This window comes from Stylophora pistillata, chromosome 2, assembly GCF_964205215.1.
Source record: "Stylophora pistillata chromosome 2, jaStyPist1.2, whole genome shotgun sequence".
In the NCBI taxonomy this organism is placed as follows: Eukaryota; Metazoa; Cnidaria; class Anthozoa; order Scleractinia; family Pocilloporidae; genus Stylophora; species Stylophora pistillata.
In genome coordinates, this window is record NC_142520.1 from 55,659,186 (window position 1) to 55,666,014 (window position 6,829).

General features: G+C 40.8%; 1 pseudogene; it reads right to left on the minus strand.

The window, feature by feature from the left end:
- Nucleotides 1-627: 627 nt before the first annotated feature.
- On the minus strand, nucleotides 628-2,200 carry LOC111345863 (uncharacterized; annotated as a pseudogene).
- Nucleotides 2,201-6,829: the final 4,629 nt, after the last annotated feature.

Consider the following 6,829-nt stretch of genomic DNA (forward strand, 5'->3'; position numbering starts at 1 on the left):
GGCTTTTCAGGGTCGACAGCCCCCTATCCCACCCAGGGGAGGACATCCACCACACAGTAATCTCGTGCATGGGAGATTAACGTCTCCTACCCCTAACCCTGTAGGAGACGGGGCCTACGGTTTATTCGTCCTTATCCGAGAAGACTAGAATATCTATCCATTTCTTGATTATAGAAAGGTAGCAAATTCTCCTCACTAATTTTAAGACCATGAGTATTGGTCCGGCCGTGGCTCGAACCCTCGACCTCCCGCCCAACAAAATCCAGCGCTCTAACCAATTGAGCTAACTGGGAGGCGGTTGAAACTTCATCCTCCAGATCGATGACTCCTTGGACCGTTGGTACAATGTTTCTGTTAATGGCCACCGCCGTTTTTTGCCCATCTTCTTTCCAGTGGAACACCTTTGCCTTCATGGCAAATGAAAAAATTTGCTATGAAATTAATAAAGGGTACTTTCCCTTTTTTAAGCACGTTCAAAGGCGAAAAACATCGTGTGTGACTTTAAACTGCTCGCTAGCTGGTGCTCACAAGCAGTAGCTCGTCGTACAATCAGTGAGTACTCACAAGCAAATCAATTAATCAAATTGCGGGGAAAACACCGCCTGTCTTTCTAATTATTATTATCATTTAGCAGAAAAGGATGATTTGTAGCGAGAGCCGGTTAGCTGGAATTGGGTGCGAGTTCCAAGAGCTAACAGCGTACTCCATTCCCACTTCTACAACTTGTCTCGTTATCCAGGAGAAACAGTATTTGGTAACTTAATCCTCCATATCGATGACTCCTTCATTTTCCATCTGGACAAGTGCACGCTTCTCAGGATAGTTAGTGCGACAGTTCATTTCCACCCACTGTCGTTCCACCACATGGTTCTATGAGAAGAAAAATTTGCGCTGATGCTAATTGGCATTGCCGTAAAGTCTTTCACCTACTTTGGCCATTACTTACTTGTTTTGACTTTGGCTATACATGGGGCTGTCTTGTATTGTTGTTTCGATACAGTTTTAGCATTTCTTGTACAAACAACACAAGATAAAACTCCTCGCCATGATCTACTCTAACTTGATTCCAGAGACCGTAATGTAGTAATGTTTCCTTAGAACGAAGATAAAGAGCACTTTGAAAATGTTTTCCTTACATTATTGCTATTATAATTCTTATTATTGCAATTACAGTTATTATTATACAACAAATTAGCTCAGCAACATTGCTGGGTGGCATCAAGCCGCCTTAGATTCATTCATCATCGGCATCAAGGACTTACCTAAACACCTCCTGGTAAATAACAAGGTTGTTCTTTAATGGCATAACAGACTTAGCCGTAATAAGTGAGCTATAGCCATCAACAGCAATAACTTCTGTTACACCGTAGCGAATTAGTTTCTCATTTTGATCAAGGTAAAGTTTATGACCAAAATATTCTGCGTAGTACGGAACTGGATTGAAATGCCGCGTAGTTGATGTCTGTCGCTTGCGATGGTACTGAGGGTTGACTCTTTTGAGTGATTGTCCCACTCTGTTTACTCCAACCCGCAAACCTCTTGAATGTCTAAAATGGCCTGTCATCATCTTTCTCCCATACGTAGAACCAACCTTGTGCGAAACACGAAGAAAGTGTGTCAAGATAATAGCCAGACAAACATTGCAAGCCACGTATATTAAACGAGTCCGCTGAAACTGCGCCAGTGAATTAAACAGTTCATTGTAAATCCGTTCCTATTTCTTCGTTAGAGATGGAAGCGATTGTTTTTTTAATATTATCTTGAAAAACAAAAGCAGAGAGATTCAATTTTATAGTCGAATGGTAATGATCTCATGAGGTCATTTACCATCACTGTACTACATGGAGCGATTAAGCTCGCTGAACAAAGTTGCTAGCAAAATCATCACTTAGGGCCCGTACGCACTAGGCCGACAAAATTTAAATTGCGTCGAAAATAACTTCTGAGTTTCTTACTCTACGCAATAATGGACTAGATACCGCAGATAATTACCTCGGCAACAGCTGACGGAACAACAGCATCTATCTCGACTGCGAATGCTGTGTTGCGCGCAAAATCTTCTCACGCTTCTCTCCGATAATCCATTCACTCCAGGGTAAGCCTGTCGTAGTAGAAAGCTTACTTCCTTGTGGCTTTTCTTGTCATTTTCCAAAGGTTTACGAAGATAGTTATGGATACCGAGGCTTTCGATCGCCATTCTTGATCGAAAATTCCCGCCAAAACGATAACATACCCATACATTTCAGTGCTTTTAAAAATCTGCTGAACACTCACTTGGTACAACAGTAAAGGAAAAACTTCCTCCGACTTCCCCGACCCTTCCTACGGAAGGGTCTGGGGAAGGCCTTGCCCTATCCCTCGACCCACCCACCCCATGCCCCTAAAGGAAACGTGACATAAGGGAAGTTGATTTTCGCTGTCATTTTTTGTTCCAGTTGAGGCCCAAAAATTGACCCTTGCTCACCATAGAGTCTCCAGTAGCTCAGTGGTTAAAGCATCCGACTAGATCACGGAGGGTCGTGGGTTCAAGTCCCATCTGGGGCTCGGATTTTTTCTATTACACTAAAAATTGTTTCATCTTGGTTTGGTTTAGACAAAAAAAAAAAAACCGAAAACGATTCGACAGAAGTCACTTTTTGTTTCTCGTTTATTTGTTTTAGTTTGGGAAAAAAACAAAAAACCATAAAACGGAAGTCGATTTTCGTTTTTTCGTTTATTTGTTTTAGTTTAGGGAAAAACAGAAAACGATAAAATGGAAGTAAATTTTCGTTTTTCGTTTATTTGTTTTAGTTCAGGCAAAAAACAGAAAACGATAAAACGGAAGTCAATTTTCGTTTTTCAGTTTAAACTTGCACATAAAACGGAAAACGATAAAACAGAAGTTGATTTTGTTTTTGGCTTTTTATCATAATGCAGAGGTAAAGAGATGATTATTTATAAAATTTTGGCAATTTTTGTAGATTTGACGTTTTTCTTCTTTACATTAATCAGGTAAAGTGGTTTTGATTTCAAATTTAATAAAACGATATGTGTTTCAGGTAAAATCAGGCTCTGTATTGGTATAATGTGGAGGGAAAAAACAAAACAAGACTCTACATTGGCTTTGACTGTTGTTCAACATATATTATAACATTAAAAACAATGAGTGGACGAACCGTGCACGGACCCCAAATGAACCGGGTAAATGTCTAGTTTTGTTTCGTTTAATCTGTCAGTTATATTTTTATGATGTGTCAAGCTTTGTACAGCGAGACCAAGAGAACGATATACTTGAATATTAAATAAAATGTTCAGCTGAACTCATTTTTCTTTCGTTAAAGACTAAAGACTAATAGTTTATCAGAGCCTTTTAACTTGATAGACGCGCTTATCAAGTGCGTTTTTTATATTCGTTTGTTACTGATGTGAGCTAGTCGCAGCGGAAGTGATTTCTGCTCATTTGATTTTGTAACTTCCTTCGGTTGCTCGTTAGGAGGGTCTGGAGGTGAAAGTTTACCAGACGGATATTACGAACTCTGTTCTTATCAAACTGGTGTGATTGCCAAAGTAGCACTAAAGGAGGTAAAAGGATCGAATTTTAAGAGTTGATATCTCGAGCTATAGTTATGCGTCCTTTTGATTCGGCGCACCTGGAGGCCAGTAATGATTATATATCTATTCAACTGTATGACACTGAACACAAACACGAGACGTTGAACAAAAAAAATCAATACACCAATAAACGAAATGTTCTATTGGAATAAAATAATCTTGATCATTGCTCTATTATACAGCTCCAGCTTACCTCTAATAACGAAGTACGCGCAAACTGAAAGACCCTTTTTAGTGGAGTGGTGTGGGGATTCGATATGTAAATTTCGAGACGTTAGCACGGCCATGGAAATGTAAGAGAGAAAACATCTTATTGAAGATGGCGGATCAAATTGGGAAGGACTCTTGTAGGGAGGTTGACTTAACTCTGTTCTTGAAATCCCAGGATCATTGAAAGCGTAATACACTTTTTTTCGGATTAAATTCTACCCAGGGAGGACGAATTTCAAATATCGTCGTTACTTCAGTTCTTCTAGGTAGTTTCATAAAACACTTCAACTTTATCAGGTTGAAAGTTGTAACTTCTTGCCAGTAATGATCGGCTTAAGGAGCTGCCATAGCTGTGGCCAGATGGTGGACTGTAAGTCCATCTAAGGCTTAAGTAAAACCTAGGCTGGATGAGGCATAGTTGGCAACGTAAATATCGAGTCCTCCATCAAATGTGGGTCCATAGCTAGAACAGCTGTATATGGACTCGCGTCGAGAAATATAATTTCCTGTTTGAAACAGTTTTACTGGTCATGGAGTAAGTCATGGTGATTTAGAAGCTCAAAACAGAACGGTAAGGTACTTGAATAACATTGCGTTCGGAAGGTCTCCAGTTCTCCTTTACCCCACTTTGAATTCCTTTTAAAGATATCTATGAACGTTTCAATTTTCTTTCTCTAAGGTTGCAACCGCGGTTAAATATTTCTGTTTTCGTTTCAAATTTTGCGAGGGCAATTTGTGCGCGGCTGGCCAGATTGATCCCCCGCGCATGCCCAAAGTTTGACAGCTGGTTTCAGTTGTTGTGCAGTTATGCTGTACAGCCAGAATGCTTGGCACGTACCGCCCTAGCGGCATCTAATCTTAGTCACCAGGCCTCATACTTACGACAGCAACTACAAAGAAGAAGATTTCCAACCTGACATTCGCATCCCTTCTCACCGCAAATAAGTCGATGTCTACGTCTGAGACAAACTGAACATCTATTAACTTATCACCATGATTGACTGTGCCTTTGTCGACTTCATTTTGAAATTCAAGCTCCGTTTTGTTCCGGCGCCTACCATTTTTAATCCCTTAGCTACGCCTGCAGTCATATCCGTGTCGGCGCCATCGTCGACGATACTATCACATTCACTTTTTGCGTCAGTGTCATCCTGATAATCAACAGTATCATCCATTTCAAAATCCTGCTCTATATGCATTCCTATTGCATAATGCTTGGAAAGTTTTTCTTCTCCTGAGTCATTTGCTTCGCAGTCATTTTCACTACTGTCGTTATGATCCGCAACTTGTTCCAGGCTCACATTGTGTTCCTTGTGGTTGTTAGCAAAATGTCTAAGGTACACGGTAGCTGCTGAAACACCTGCTGACGAACTGAACACATGCTGACCACCAACTCTTAGAAAGGACACTGTTTGGATGTCGATGTTGTGCAAGTTTGCTGCTGCATACAGTGTTATCGGATCTTACAGGTCCCATCTCGGACCATATGAGTCAAATATTCGTCCCAACAAGCAAACTCATCATTTGCCAAAATGTTCCAAAGAAGGAATGCCATCGCTATTGCACGAATTACTTTCTAAGTACACGACAATATCCTTTAGTGCTAACTCATGAGCAGTAGGAAAAGACAATATGCAAAAGTCAACTCTTTCCTTCAGCAGCCATTTTGGCCAATTTTCAGTAACTGAGTCAGTTTCCAAGTCAAGCCCTTCGTAGTTTTTATATGCTTTCTTCTAAAACAGGATGAATGCCATTTCTGTATTTGCGCACGCCGTTAACGATATAAGCTATCCGGCCTACACATCTGTACCGACTTCTGTTTATGCTGTCATTGTTGAGGAATTCTGTTAATGTGATTGAGCATTTTAAGAGCGGCCGTTCGTAAATATCGAAGGTGTGCAATATGAAAAAATCGAAAATCCCCAAACTTTGCCGGAATATAGGTCTGGATGAACTATTTCTAGAAAAAAGAGTTTCTTGAGTTCAATTGCATTTTAATTTTTCGCGAACGGCGGAAAAATCGGTTTCTTGGCTCTCACGTCAGCTTCACAAACCGTAAAATAAACATGTTTGCCATATGAACACTTTAATTTGAGTATTGTTTATAAGTTTGTACCTACCGTGCATCAGTGCCAAATATTGATTGCGTGTTCGCTGCCGTGAACTGCCCTCCTCTGTCTCGAAATGTTCAGTAAGGATTGCGTGACCGGCAGACCCACAAGTCCTGGGCTTTAATTGCAAGGGCAAGTGTCTTTACCAATTACTTCTTTGGAAACGTTGAATTATGCTTGAACGCTTTTTGACACCCCTCTGTCACAGACCTGGTGGAACCCGTCCTGGTGAGTTATTTTGCCTTCCCCAGTCGAATTTTGACCTCCCTGGCACCAGGTGGTTTTTTAAAAACTCCCTGATGAATTTTTTCCCTCCCTGGTGTAGAATTTTAGTTTCCCTGATGAGGCGTGTTACTGATGCATTTCTTAAAGAGACGCACACGTTGGAGTTGGAAACTGTGTCAAGCAAAGTTAGTGCTTACATTAAGTCAAAAGAGCCAGGGAAAAGCTTTCTTGCAGCCACGCTGTCGTCAAGGTTTCCTCGTGAATCACAAAATCTAATCAATTCAGTGTTGAAAAGGACAGTTGGCAAGGAATGGAGCAGTGTGTACATATATGGACTTTCAAAAAGGTCAAGGGAAGAAAAATACGGAACCCCACCAACCATAGTTGGTCAACACGCAATAAGACGTGAATTAGTCATTACACGGATGCAAGATTGCATTTTAGTCGGTAACGCAGAAACCGGAAGTGAAAATCATCCTTCAGATGATGACCCTACTGATGGTGCTTCATGTGCAACTAATTTGGTCTTTGAGATTGGAGAAGTCCTTGTATACAATTACAACAATTTATCACTTATAGAGCGCTATTTACAATGACAGATCAACAGCGCTTTGCAATCAATCCTAACCCGCCCATCCCACCCCAGGGGAGGACATCCATCACACAGTAATCTCATGCGTGGGAAATTAACG